Consider the following 13,731-nt stretch of genomic DNA (forward strand, 5'->3'; position numbering starts at 1 on the left):
CCTCTTGCTGATACTGTGATTGAATGACAGAGTCTCTTGCTGATATTGTGATTGAATGACAGAGGCTCTTTCTGATACTGTGATTGAATGACAGAGCCTCTTGCTGATACTGTGAGTGAATGACAGAGCCTCTTGCTGATACTGTGAGTGAATGACAGAGCCTCTTGCTGATACTGTGAGTGAATGACAGAGCCTCTTGCTGATACTCTGAGTGAATGACAGAGCCTCTTGCTGATACTGTGAGTGAATGACAGAGCCTCTTGCTGATATTGTGATTGAATGACAGAGCCTCTTGCTGATACTGTGAGTGAATGACAGAGCCTCTTGCTGATTCTGTGATTGAATGAGCGAGCCTCTTGCTGATACTGTGAGTGAATGACAGAGCCTCTTGCTGATACTGTGAGTGAATGACAGAGCCTCTTGCTGATACTGTGAGTGAATGACAGAGCCTCTTGCTGATACTGTGAGTGAATGACAGAGCCTCTTGCTGATACTGTGAGTGAATGACAGAGCCTCTTGCTGATATTGTGATTGAATGACAGAGCCTCTTGCTGATACTGTGAGTGAATGACAGAGCCTCTTGCTGATTCTGTGATTGAATGAGCGAGCCTCTTGCTGATACTGTGAGTGAATGACAGAGCCTCTTGCTGATACTGTGAGTGAATGACAGAGCCTCTTGCTGATACTGTGAGTGAATGACAGAGCCTCTTGCTGATACTGTGAGTGAATGACAGAGCCTCTTGCTGATACTGTGAGTGAATGACAGAGCCTCTTGATGATACTGTGAGTGAATGACAGAGCCTCTTGCTGATACTGTGAGTGAATGACAGAGCCTCTTGCTGATACTGTGAGTGAATGACAGAGCCTCTTGCTTATACTGTAAGTGAATGACAGAGCCTCTTGCTGATATTGTGATTGAATGAGAGAGCCTCTTGCTGATATTGTGATTGAATGACAGAGCCTCTTCCTGATTCTGTGAGAGAATGACAGAGTCTCTTGCTGATACTGTGAGTGAATGACCGAGCCTCTTGCTGATACTGTGAGTGAATGACAGAGCCTCTTGCTGATACTGTGAGTGAATGAGCGAGCCTCTTGCTGATACTGTGAGTGAATGACAGAGCCTCTTGCTGATACTGTGAGTGAATGACAGAGCCTCTTGCTGATACTGTGAGTGAATGACAGAGCCTCTTTCTGATAGTGAGTGAATGACAGAGCCTCTTGCTGATACTGTGAGTGAATGACAGAGCCTCTTGCTGATATTGCGAGTGAATGACAGAGCCTCTTCCTGATATTGTGAATGAATGACAGAGCCTCTTTCCGACATTGTGAGTGAATGACAGAGCCTCTTGCTGATTCTGTGATTGAATGACAGAGCCTCTTGCTGATACAGTTATTACATGACAGAGCCTCTTTCTGATACTGTGAGTACATGATAGAGCTGCTTGCTGATACTGTGAGTGAATGACAGAGACTCTTGCTGATACAGTTAGTACATGACAGAGCCTCTTGCTGATACTGTGAGTGCATGACTGAGCCTCTTGCTGATACTGTGAGTGAATGACAGAGCCTCTTGCTTATACTGTGAGTGAACGACAGAGCCTCTTGCAGATACTGTGAGTGAATGACAGAGCCTCTTGCTGATACTGTGAGTGAATGACAGAGCCTCTTCCTGATTCTGTGATTGATTGACAGAGCCTCTTCCTGATACGGTGATTGAATGACAGAGCCTCTTGCTGATACTGTGAGTGAATGACAGAGCCTCTTGCTGATACTGTGAGTGAATGACAGAGTCTCTTTCTGACGTTGTGAGTGAATGACAGAGCCTCTTGTTGATTCTGTGAGTGAATGACAGAGTCTCTTGCTGATACTGTGAGTGAATGACAGATCCTCTTGCTGATATTGTGAGTGAATGACAGAGCCTCTTCCTGATTCTGTGATTGATTGACAGACCCTCTTGCTGATATTGTGAGTGAATGACAGAGCCTCTTGCAGATACTGTGAGTGAATGACAGAGCCTCTTGCTGATACTGTGATTGAATGACAGAGCCTCTTCCTGATACTGTGATTGAATGACAGAGCCTCTTCCTGATACTGTGAGTGAATGACAGAGCCTCTTGCTGATACTGTGAGTGAATGACAGAGCCTCTTGCTGATACTGTGCGTGAATGTCAGAGCCTCTTGATGATACTGTGAGTGAATGACAGAGCCTCTTGCTGATACTGTGAGTGAATGACAGAGCCTCTTGCTGATACTGTGAGTGAATTACAGAGCCTCTTGCTGATACTGTGAGTGAATGACAGTGCCTCTAGCTGATACTGTGAGTGAATGACAGAGCCTCTTGCTGATAATTTGATTTAATGACAGAGCCTCTTGCTGATACTGTGATTGAATGACAGAGCCTCTTGCTGATACTGTGAGTGAATGACAGAGCCTCTTGCTGATACTGTGAGTGAATGACAGAGCATCTTGCTGATATTGTGAATGAATGACAGAGCCTCTTGCTGATACTGTGAGTGTATGACAGAGCCTCTTGCCAGAGCCTCTTGCCGACATTGTGAGTCAATGACAGAGCCTCTTGCTGATACTGTGAGTGAATGACAGAGACTCTTGCAGATACTGTGAGTGAATGACAGAGCCTCTTGCCGATACTGTGAGTGAATGACAGAGCCTCTTGCCGATACTGTGAGTGAATGACAGAGCCTCTTGCCGACATTGTGAGTGAATGACAGAGCCTCTTGCTGATACTGTGAGTGATTAACAGAGCCTCCTGCTGATACTGTGAGTGAATGTCAGAGCCTCTTGCTGATATTGTGAGTGAATGACAGAGCCTGTGAGTGAACGACAGAGACTCTTGCTGATACTGTGAGTGAATGACAGAGCCTCTTGCTGATACTGTGAGTGAATGACAGAGCCTCTTCCTGATTCTGTGATTGATTGACAGAGCCTCTTGCTGATATTGTGAGTGAATGACAGTGCCTCTTCCTGATTCTGTGATTGATTTACAGAGCCTCTTGCTGATACTGTGAGTGAATGACAGAGCCTCTTGCAGATACTGTAAGTGAATGACAGAGCCTCTTGCTGATATTGTGAATGAATGACAGAGCCTCTTGCTGATACTGTGATTGAATGACAGAGCCTCTTCCTGATACTGTGATTGAATGACAGAGCCTCTTCCTGATACTGTGAGTGAATGATAGAGCGTCTTGCTGATACTGTGAGTGAATGTCAGAGCCTCTTGCTGATACTGTGCGTGAATGACAGAGCCTCTCGCTGATACTGTGAGTGAATGACAGAGCCTCTTACTGATACTGTGAGTGAATGACAGAGCCTCTTGCTGATACTGTGAGTGAATGACAGAGCCTCTTGCTGATACTGTGAGTGAATGACAGAGCCTCTTGCTGATACTGTGAGTGAATGCCAGAGCCTCTAGCTGATACTGTGAGTGAATTACAGAGCCTCTTGCTGATACTTTGATTTAATGACAGAGCCTCTTGCTGATACTGTGATTGAATGACAGAGCCTCTTGCTGATACTGTGAGTGAATGACAGAGCCTCTTGCTGATACTGTGAGTGAATGACAGAGCCTCTTGCTGATTCTGTGAGTGAATGACAGAGCATCTTGCTGATATTGTGAGTGAATGACAGAGCCTCTTGCTGATACTGTGAGTGAATGACAGAGACTCTTGCCGATACTGTGAGTGAATGACAGAGCCTCTTGCCGATACTGTGAGTGAATGACAGAGCCTCATGCCGATACTGTGAGTGAATGACAGAGCCTCTTGCTGATACTGTGAGTGAATGACAGAGCCTCTTGCTGATACTGTGAGTGAATGACAGAGCCTCTTGCTGATATTGTGAGTGAATGACAGAGCCTCTTGCTGATATTGTGAGTGAATGACAGAGCCTCTTGCTGATACTGTGAGTGAATGACAGAGCATCTTGCTGATACTGTGAGTGAAAGACAGAGCCTCTTGCTGATACTGTGAGTGAATGACAGAGCCTCTTGCTGATACTATGAGTGAATGACAGAGCCTCTTGCTGATATTGTGAGTGAATGACAGAGCCTCTTGCTGATATTGTGAGTGAATGACAGAGCCTGTTGCTGATACTGTGAGTGAATGAAAGAGCCTCTTGCTGATATTGTGTGTGAATGACAGAGCCTCTTGCTGATACTGTGAGTGAATGACAGAGCCTCTTGCTGATACTGTGAGTGAATGACAGAGCCTCTTGCTGATACTGTGAGTGAATGACAGAGTCTCTTGATTATACTGTGAGTGAATGACAGAGCCTCTTGCTGATACTGTGAGTCAATGACAGAGCCTCTTGCTGATACTGTGAGTGAATGACAGAGCCTCTTGCTGATACTGTGAGTGAATGACAGAGCCTCTTGCTGATACTGTGAGTGAATGAAAGAGCCTCTTGCTGATATTGTGTGTGAATGACAGAGCCTCTTGCTGATACTGTGAGTGAATGACAGAGCCTCTTGCTGATACTGTGAGTGAATGACAGAGCCTCTTGCTGATACTGTGAGTGAATGACAGAGTCTCTTGATTATACTGTGAGTGAATGACAGAGCCTCTTGCTGATACTGTGAGTCAATGACAGAGCCTCTTGCTGATACTGTGAGTGAATGACAGACCCTCTTGCTGATACTGTGAGTGAATGACAGAGCCTCTTGCTGATTCTGTGAGTGAATGACCGACCATCTTGCTGATATTGTGAGTGAATGACAGAGCCTCTTGCGGATACTGTGAGTGAATGACAGAGCCTCTTGCCAGAGCCTCTTGCCGATATTGTGAGTCAATGACAGAGCCTCTTGCTGATAATGTGATTGAATGACAGAGACTCTTGCAGATACTGTGAGTGAATGACAGAGCCTCTTGCCGATACTGTGAGTGAATGACAGAGTCTCTTGCCGATACTGTGAGTGAATGACAGAGCCTCTTGCCCACATTGTGAGTGAATGACAGAGCCTCTTGCTGATACTGTGAGTGAATCACAGAGCCTCTTGCTGATACTGTGATTGATTGACAGAGCCTCTTGTTGATACTGTGAGTGAATGACAGAGCCTCATGCTGATACTGTGAGTGAATGACAGAGCCTCTTGCTGATACTGTGAGTGAATGACAGAGCCTCTTGCTTAGACTGTGAGTGAATGACAGAGCCTCTTGCTGATTCTGTGATTGATTGACAGAGCCTCTTCCTGATACTGTGATTGAATGACAGAGTCTCTTGCTGATATTGTGATTGAATGACAGAGGCTCTTTCTGATACTGTGATTGAATGACAGAGCCTCTTGCTGATACTGTGAGTGAATGACAGAGCCTCTTGCTGATACTGTGAGTGAATGACAGAGCCTCTTGCTGATACTGTGAGTGAATGACAGAGCCTCTTGCTGATACTCTGAGTGAATGACAGAGCCTCTTGCTGATACTGTGAGTGAATGACAGAGCCTCTTGCTGATATTGTGATTGAATGACAGAGCCTCTTGCTGATACTGTGAGTGAATGACAGAGCCTCTTGCTGATTCTGTGATTGAATGAGCGAGCCTCTTGCTGATACTGTGAGTGAATGACAGAGCCTCTTGCTGATACTGTGAGTGAATGACAGAGCCTCTTGCTGATACTGTGAGTGAATGACAGAGCCTCTTGCTGATACTGTGAGTGAATGACAGAGCCTCTTGCTGATACTGTGAGTGAATGACAGAGCCTCTTGCTGATATTGTGATTGAATGACAGAGCCTCTTGCTGATACTGTGAGTGAATGACAGAGCCTCTTGCTGATTCTGTGATTGAATGAGCGAGCCTCTTGCTGATACTGTGAGTGAATGACAGAGCCTCTTGCTGATACTGTGAGTGAATGACAGAGCCTCTTGCTGATACTGTGAGTGAATGACAGAGCCTCTTGCTGATACTGTGAGTGAATGACAGAGCCTCTTGCTGATACTGTGAGTGAATGACAGAGCCTCTTGATGATACTGTGAGTGAATGACAGAGCCTCTTGCTGATACTGTGAGTGAATGACAGAGCCTCTTGCTGATACTGTGAGTGAATGACAGAGCCTCTTGCTTATACTGTGAGTGAATGACAGAGCCTCTTGCTGATATTGTGATTGAATGAGAGAGCCTCTTGCTGATATTGTGATTGAATGACAGAGCCTCTTCCTGATTCTGTGAGAGAATGACAGAGCCTCTTGCTGATACTGTGAGTGAATGACCGAGCCTCTTGCTGATACTGTGAGTGAATGACAGAGCCTCTTGCTGATACTGTTAGTGAATGAGCGAGCCTCTTGCTGATACTGTGAGTGAATGACAGAGCCTCTTGCTGATACTGTGAGTGAATGACAGAGCCTCTTGCTGATACTGTGAGTGAATGACAGAGCCTCTTTCTGATAGTGAGTGAATGACAGAGCCTCTTGCTGATACTGTGAGTGAATGACAGAGCCTCTTGCTGATATTGCGAGTGAATGACAGAGCCTCTTCCTGATATTGTGAATGAATGACAGAGCCTCTTTCCGACATTGTGAGTGAATGACAGAGCCTCTTGCTGATTCTGTGATTGAATGACAGAGCCTCTTGCTGATACAGTTATTACATGACAGAGCCTCTTTCTGATACTGTGAGTACATGATAGAGCTGCTTGCTGATACTGTGAGTGAATGACAGAGACTCTTGCTGATACAGTTAGTACATGACAGAGCCTCTTGCTGATACTGTGAGTGCATGACTGAGCCTCTTGCTGATACTGTGAGTGAATGACAGAGCCTCTTGCTTATACTGTGAGTGAACGACAGAGCCTCTTGCAGATACTGTGAGTGAATGACAGAGCCTCTTGCTGATACTGTGAGTGAATGACAGAGCCTCTTCCTGATTCTGTGATTGATTGACAGAGCCTCTTCCTGATACGGTGATTGAATGACAGAGCCTCTTGCTGATACTGTGAGTGAATGACAGAGCCTCTTGCTGATACTGTGAGTGAATGACAGAGTCTCTTTCTGACGTTGTGAGTGAATGACAGAGCCTCTTGTTGATTCTGTGAGTGAATGACAGAGTCTCTTGCTGATACTGTGAGTGAATGACAGATCCTCTTGCTGATATTGTGAGTGAATGACAGAGCCTCTTCCTGATTCTGTGATTGATTGACAGACCCTCTTGCTGATATTGTGAGTGAATGACAGAGCCTCTTGCAGATACTGTGAGTGAATGACAGAGCCTCTTGCTGATACTGTGATTGAATGACAGAGCCTCTTCCTGATACTGTGATTGAATGACAGAGCCTCTTCCTGATACTGTGAGTGAATGACAGAGCCTCTTGCTGATACTGTGAGTGAATGACAGAGCCTCTTGCTGATACTGTGCGTGAATGTCAGAGCCTCTTGATGATACTGTGAGTGAATGACAGAGCCTCTTGCTGATACTGTGAGTGAATGACAGAGCCTCTTGCTGATACTGTGAGTGAATTACAGAGCCTCTTGCTGATACTGTGAGTGAATGACAGTGCCTCTAGCTGATACTGTGAGTGAATGACAGAGCCTCTTGCTGATAATTTGATTTAATGACAGAGCCTCTTGCTGATACTGTGATTGAATGACAGAGCCTCTTGCTGATACTGTGAGTGAATGACAGAGCCTCTTGCTGATACTGTGAGTGAATGACAGAGCATCTTGCTGATATTGTGAATGAATGACAGAGCCTCTTGCTGATACTGTGAGTGTATGACAGAGCCTCTTGCCAGAGCCTCTTGCCGACATTGTGAGTCAATGACAGAGCCTCTTGCTGATACTGTGAGTGAATGACAGAGACTCTTGCAGATACTGTGAGTGAATGACAGAGCCTCTTGCCGATACTGTGAGTGAATGACAGAGCCTCTTGCCGATACTGTGAGTGAATGACAGAGCCTCTTGCCGACATTGTGAGTGAATGACAGAGCCTCTTGCTGATACTGTGAGTGATTAACAGAGCCTCCTGCTGATACTGTGAGTGAATGTCAGAGCCTCTTGCTGATATTGTGAGTGAATGACAGACCCTGTGAGTGAACGACAGAGACTCTTGCTGATACTGTGAGTGAATGACAGAGCCTCTTGCTGATACTGTGAGTGAATGACAGAGCCTCTTCCTGATTCTGTGATTGATTGACAGAGCCTCTTGCTGATATTGTGAGTGAATGACAGTGCCTCTTCCTGATTCTGTGATTGATTTACAGAGCCTCTTGCTGATACTGTGAGTGAATGACAGAGCCTCTTGCAGATACTGTAAGTGAATGACAGAGCCTCTTGCTGATATTGTGAATGAATGACAGAGCCTCTTGCTGATACTGTGATTGAATGACAGAGCCTCTTCCTGATACTGTGATTGAATGACAGAGCCTCTTCCTGATACTGTGAGTGAATGATAGAGCGTCTTGCTGATACTGTGAGTGAATGTCAGAGCCTCTTGCTGATACTGTGCGTGAATGACAGAGCCTCTCGCTGATACTGTGAGTGAATGACAGAGCCTCTTACTGATACTGTGAGTGAATGACAGAGCCTCTTGCTGATACTGTGAGTGAATGACAGAGCCTCTTGCTGATACTGTGAGTGAATGACAGAGCCTCTTGCTGATACTGTGAGTGAATGCCAGAGCCTCTAGCTGATACTGTGAGTGAATTACAGAGCCTCTTGCTGATACTTTGATTTAATGACAGAGCCTCTTGCTGATACTGTGATTGAATGACAGAGCCTCTTGCTGATACTGTGAGTGAATGACAGAGCCTCTTGCTGATACTGTGAGTGAATGACAGAGCCTCTTGCTGATTCTGTGAGTGAATGACAGAGCATCTTGCTGATATTGTGAGTGAATGACAGAGCCTCTTGCTGATACTGTGAGTGAATGACAGAGACTCTTGCCGATACTGTGAGTGAATGACAGAGCCTCTTGCCGATACTGTGAGTGAATGACAGAGCCTCATGCCGATACTGTGAGTGAATGACAGAGCCTCTTGCTGATACTGTGAGTGAATGACAGAGCCTCTTGCTGATACTGTGAGTGAATGACAGAGCCTCTTGCTGATATTGTGAGTGAATGACAGAGCCTCTTGCTGATATTGTGAGTGAATGACAGAGCCTCTTGCTGATACTGTGAGTGAATGACAGAGCATCTTGCTGATAATGTGAGTGAAAGACAGAGCCTCTTGCTGATACTGTGAGTGAATGAGAGAGCCTCTTGCTGATACTATGAGTGAATGACAGAGCCTCTTGCTGATATTGTGAGTGAATGACAGAGCCTCTTGCTGATATTGTGAGTGAATGACAGAGCCTGTTGCTGATACTGTGAGTGAATGAAAGAGCCTCTTGCTGATATTGTGTGTGAATGACAGAGCCTCTTGCTGATACTGTGAGTAAATGACAGAGCCTCTTGCTGATACTGTGAGTGAATGACAGAGCCTCTTGCTGATACTGTGAGTGAATGACAGAGTCTCTTGATTATACTGTGAGTGAATGACAGAGCCTCTTGCTGATACTGTGAGTCAATGACAGAGCCTCTTGCTGATACTGTGAGTGAATGACAGAGCCTCTTGCTGATACTGTGAGTGAATGACAGAGCCTCTTGCTGATACTGTGAGTGAATGAAAGAGCCTCTTGCTGATATTGTGTGTGAATGACAGAGCCTCTTGCTGATACTGTGAGTGAATGACAGAGCCTCTTGCTGATACTGTGAGTGAATGACAGAGCCTCTTGCTGATACTGTGAGTGAATGACAGAGTCTCTTGATTATACTGTGAGTGAATGACAGAGCCTCTTGCTGATACTGTGAGTCAATGACAGAGCCTCTTGCTGATACTGTGAGTGAATGACAGAGCCTCTTGCTGATACTGTGAGTGAATGACAGAGCCTCTTGCTGATTCTGTGAGTGAATGACCGACCATCTTGCTGATATTGTGAGTGAATGACAGAGCCTCTTGCGGATACTGTGAGTGAATGACAGAGCCTCTTGCCAGAGCCTCTTGCCGATATTGTGAGTCAATGACAGAGCCTCTTGCTGATAATGTGATTGAATGACAGAGACTCTTGCAGATACTGTGAGTGAATGACAGAGCCTCTTGCCGATACTGTGAGTGAATGACAGAGCCTCTTGCCGATACTGTGAGTGAATGACAGAGCCTCTTGCCCACATTGTGAGTGAATGACAGAGCCTCTTGCTGATACTGTGAGTGAATCACAGAGCCTCTTGCTGATACTGTGATTGATTGACAGAGCCTCTTGTTGATACTGTGAGTGAATGACAGAGCCTCATGCTGATACTGTGAGTGAATGACAGAGCCTCTTGCTGATACTGTGAGTGAATGACAGAGCCTCTTGCTTAGACTGTGAGTGAATGACAGAGCCTCTTGCTGATTCTGTGATTGATTGACAGAGCCTCTTCCTGATACTGTGAGTGATTGACAGAGCCTCTTGCAGATACTGTGAGTGAATGACAGAGCCTCTTGCTGATACTGTGATTGAATGACAGAGCCTCTTCCTGATACTGTGATTGAATGACGGTGCCTCTTGCTGATACTGTGAGTGAATGACAGAGCCTCTTGCTGATACTGTGAGTGAATGACAGAGCCTCTTGCTGATACTGTGAGTGAATGACAGAGCCTCTTGCTGATACTGTGAGTGAATGACAGTGCCTCTTGCTGATACTGTGAGTGAATGACAGAGCCTCTTGCAGATAATGTGAGTGAATGACAGAGCCTCTTGCTGATACTGTGAGAGAATGACAGAGTCTCTTGCTGATACTGTGAGTGAATGACCGATCCTCTTGCTGATACTGTGAGTGAATGACAGAGCCTCTTGCTCATACTGTGAGTGAATGAGCGAGCCTCTTGCTGATACTGTGAGTGAATGACAGAGCCTCTTGCTGATACTGTGAGTGAATGACAGAGCCTCTTGCTGATACTGTGAGTGAATGACAGAGCCTCTTGCTGATAGTGAGTGAATGACAGAGCCTCTTGCTGATACTGTGAGTGAATGACAGTGCCTCTTGCTGATATTGCGAGTGAATGACAGAGCCTCTTCCTGATATTGTGAATGAATGACAGAGCCTCTTGCCGACATTGTGAGTGAATGACAGAGCCTCTTCCTGATTCTGTGAGTGAATGACAGAGCCTCTTGCTGATACTGTGAGTGAATGACAGAGCCTCTTGCTGATATTGTGAGTGAATGACAGAGCCTCTTCCTGATTCTGTGATTGATTGACAGAGCCTCTTGCTGATATTGTGAGTGAATGACAGAGCCTCTTGCAGATACTGTGAGTGAATGACAGAGCCTCTTGCTGATACTGTGATTGAATGACAGAGCCTCTTCCTGATACTGTGATTGAATGACAGAGCCTCTTCCTGATATTGTGAGTGAATGACAGAGCCTCTTGCTGATACTGTGAGTGAATGATAGAGCCTCTTGCTGATACTGTGCGTGAATGACAGAGCCTCTTGATGATACTGTGAGTGAATGACAGAGCCTCTTGCTGATACTGTGAGTGAATGACAGAGCCTCTTGCTGATACTGTGAGTGAATGTCAGAGCCTCTTGCTGATACTGTGAGTGAATGACAGCGCCTCTAGCTGATACTGTGAGTGAATGACAGAGCCTCTTGCTGATAATTTGATTTAATGACAGAGCCTCTTGCTGATACTGTGATTGAATGACAGAGCCTCTTGCTGATACTGTGAGTGAATGACAGAGCCTCTTGCTGATACTGTGAGTGAATGACAGAGCATCTTGCTGATATTGTGAATGAATGACAGAGCCTCTTGCTGATACTGTGAGTGAATGACAGAGCATCTTGCTGATATTGTGAATGAATGACAGAGCCTCTTGCTGATACAGTGAGTGTATGACAGAGCCTCTTGCCAGAGCCTCTTGCCGACATTGTGAGTCAATGACAGAGCCTCTTGCTGATACTGTGAGTGAATGACAGAGACTCTTGCAGATACTGTGAGTGAATGACAGCGCCTCTTGCCGATATTGTGAGTGGATGACAGAGCCTCTTGCCGACACTGTGAGTGAATGACAGAGCCTCTTGCCGACATTGTGAGTGAATGACAGAGCCTCTTGCTGATACTGTGAGTGATTAACAGAGCCTCCTGCTGATACTGTGAGTGAATGTCAGGGCCTCTTGCTGATATTGTGAGTGAATGATAGAGCCTGTGAGTGAACGACAGAGACTCTTGCTGATACTGTGAGTGAATGACAGAGCCTCTTGCTGATACTGTGAGTGAATGACAGAGCCACTTCCTGATTCTGTGATTGATTGACAGAGCATCTTGCTGATATTGTGAGTGAATGACAGAGTCTCTTCCTGATTCTGTGGTTAATTGACAGAGCCCCTTGCTGATACTGTGAGTGAATGACAGAGCCTCTTGCAGATACTGTAAGTGAATGACAGAGCCTCTTGCTGATATTGTGAATGAATGACAGAGCCTCTTGCTGATACTGTGAGTGAATGACAGAGCCTCTTGCTGATACTGTGCGTGAATGACAGAGCCTCTCGCTGATACTGTGAGTGAATGACAGAGCCTCTTACTGATACTGTGAGTGAATGACAGAGCCTCTTGCTGATACTGTGAGTGAATGACAGAGCCTCTTGCTGATACTGTGAGTGAATGACAGAGCCTCTTGCTGATACTGTGAGTGAATGACAGAGCCTCTTGCTGATACTGTGAGTGAATGACAGAGCCTCTTGCTGATACTGTGAGTGAATGACAGAGCCTCTTGATGATACTGTGAGTGAATGACAGAGCCTCTTGCTGATACTGTGAGTGAATGACAGAGCCTCTTGCTGATACTGTGAGTGAATGACAGAGCCTCTTGATGATACTGTGAGTGAATGACAGAGCCTCTTGCTGATACTGTGAGTGAAAGACAGAGCCTCTTGCTGATACTGTGAGTGAATGACAGAGCCTCTTGCTGATACTGTGAGTGAATGACAGAGCCTCTTGCTGATATTGTGATTGAATGAGAGAGCCTCTTGCTGATATTGTGATTGAATGACAGAGCCTCTTCCTGATTCTGTGATTGATTGACAGAGCCTCTTGCTGATACTGTGAGTGAATGACAGAGCCTCTTGCTGATATTGTGATTGAATGACAGAGCCTCTTGTTGATACTGTGAGTGAACGACAGAGCCTCTTGCAGATACTGTGAGTGAATGACAGAGCCTCTTGCTGATACTGTGAGTGAATGACAGAGCCTCTTCCTGATTCTGTGATTGATTGACAGAGCCTCTTCCTGATACGGTGAGTGAATGACAGAGACTCTTGCAGATACTGTGAGTGAATGACAGAGCGACTTGCTGATACTGTAGTTGAATGACAGAGCCTCTTGCTGATACTGTGAGTGAATGACAGAGCCTCTTGCTGATACAGTGAGTGAATGACAGAGCCTCTTGCTGATACTGTGAGTGAATGACAGAGCCTCTTGCTGATACTGTGAGTGAATTACAGAGCCTCTTGCTGATACTGTGAGTGAATGACAGAGCCTCTTGCTGATACTGTGTGTGATTGACAGAGCCTCTTGCTGATAATGTGAGTGAATGACAGAGCCTCTTGCTGATACTGTGAGTGATTGACAGAGCCTCTTGCTGATACTGTGAGTGAATGACAGAGCCTCTTGCTGATAATGTGAGTGATTGACAGAGCCTCTTGCTGATAATGTGAGAGAATGACAGAGCATCTTGCTGATATTGTGAATGAATGACAGAGCCTCTTGCTGAT

This window comes from Narcine bancroftii, chromosome 7 (genome assembly GCF_036971445.1).
Source record: "Narcine bancroftii isolate sNarBan1 chromosome 7, sNarBan1.hap1, whole genome shotgun sequence".
Taxonomy (NCBI): domain Eukaryota; kingdom Metazoa; phylum Chordata; class Chondrichthyes; order Torpediniformes; family Narcinidae; genus Narcine; species Narcine bancroftii.